This window comes from Octopus bimaculoides, chromosome 9 (genome assembly GCF_001194135.2).
Source record: "Octopus bimaculoides isolate UCB-OBI-ISO-001 chromosome 9, ASM119413v2, whole genome shotgun sequence".
Classification (NCBI taxonomy): domain Eukaryota; kingdom Metazoa; phylum Mollusca; class Cephalopoda; order Octopoda; family Octopodidae; genus Octopus; species Octopus bimaculoides.
Genome location: NC_068989.1, coordinates 23,022,738 through 23,024,302, shown reverse-complemented (window position 1 = coordinate 23,024,302; position 1,565 = coordinate 23,022,738). Strand labels below are relative to the sequence as shown.

Here is a 1,565-nt window from a genome sequence, read left to right as displayed (position 1 = left end):
TATAAATAGATAACAAGATACATGTGTGTGTGTGTGTGTGTGTTTGTGTATGTTTGTGTGTGTGTGTACCTCTCTGATTGTGTTTGTTCCCCGCCACCACTTGGGAATCGGTAGTAGGTTGTTTATGTCTCCATAACCTAGCAGTTCGAGAAAAGAGTTCCGATAAAACAACAGGCTTAAGCAAAGTAAAAAAGAAGTAGGTGTAGAAGTCGATTTGTTCGACTAAATCCTTCAAGGCAGTGCCCCAGCATGACCGTAGCCTAATGACTTGAAGGAAGTGAAAGTTAAAAAAAATGATTATTCCAGGCGATAGTATCTGAGCAAGGACTCGAACTTGTATTGCTCGCATCATTCTCCATCCAGCAACCTGTAACTTCGCCAGTTACTGCATATTGTAGAGTTTACTGCAGCCATGCAGCAAGTCAAGTTAAAACATCCGTACAAATCAATCTGTTTCTACATTCAACAGAAGAAATCCTCGATCGAGACTCTTCTTCTCAACGCCGCATCATTTGTAAACAGCTGACTATAACGGCGACCGCTTGGATTTCTTTCACCACTGACCTCCATGCAATAATAATAATAATAATAACAACAACAACAACAACAACAACAACAACAACAACAACAACAACAACAATAATAATAATAATAATAATAATAATAATAGCAACAACAGCTGAACAGAAGATCAATTTCCCCTGCGGTTTCTGCACCCATTTAGGAGTAAAGTAAGTGAGTACTTTCAAAGATGACCATCACTAAATATTCATTTATTTATTTAATTTATTTATTTATTTATTTATTTATTGATATATTTATTTTGAAAATTTTCTTGCGCTACAAATCTTATGGCGGCGGCTGAATGTATATGTTTTTTATTTTTTGTTTTTGTTTTGGGTAGGGTGGAACGAACGATATAGTATAGTAGAATGCATGTATTTTTGTTTTTGCATCATCATCATCATCATCATCATCATCATCATCATCATCATCATTATTATTATTATTATTATTATTATTATTATTATTATATATATATATATATTGTCACTGGAATGTATAGAAATTGACATGGCATAAGAATTGTCTGGGTCATGCTGCTAAAAAAAAAAACAACAACAAAAGCAACAACAACAGCAACAACAACAACAACAACCACAACAACAACAACAAAGATTACAAAGCAAAACAACACCCAAACGCTGTTACATATTCCTGAATGTCTAAAAGTCATGTGATGGCGTTTTTGCGTGTTTTTACTTCGTTGCTTCGATTTAGTTTTTATACATATGTTGTAATGTTGCCGTAGTAGAGATTAGTATGGAAGAGAATTTGGGTACCGTTGCTATTATTGTAATTATTCCTATAATTATTATTGTTGTTTTTCTTGTTGTTGCGCTTGTTGTTGTTATTGTTATTGTTATTGTTATTGTTATTGTTGCTGTTGGTGTTGTTTTTGTTGTTAACGTTGTTATAATGTTGATTATGTAATGTCCAATACCATCCGTCGACCTAGTAGTAAATAAATATATATATATATATATACATACATACATACATAT

The 1,565-nt window shown here is 33.0% G+C and overlaps 1 protein-coding gene and 1 long non-coding RNA gene across 4 annotated transcripts in view; one reads left to right on the top strand and one right to left on the bottom strand.

Moving 5' to 3' along the window:
- LOC106877281 (uncharacterized) overlaps nt 1-1,565 on the bottom strand; it is a 107,476-nt gene that overhangs the window by 78,191 nt on the left and 27,720 nt on the right. The window lies entirely within an intron of this gene.
- LOC106878206 (uncharacterized protein KIAA0825) overlaps nt 96-1,565 on the top strand; it is a 176,526-nt gene continuing 175,056 nt past the window's right edge. The window contains exon 1 of one of the 2 annotated variants that reach the window (XM_052970496.1): nt 96-731. The gene's annotated coding sequence lies outside the window, so the exon portion shown is untranslated. Of the gene's footprint in view, nt 736-1,565 lie in introns of both variants that reach the window. The other variant, XM_052970494.1, reaches the window with a different exon arrangement.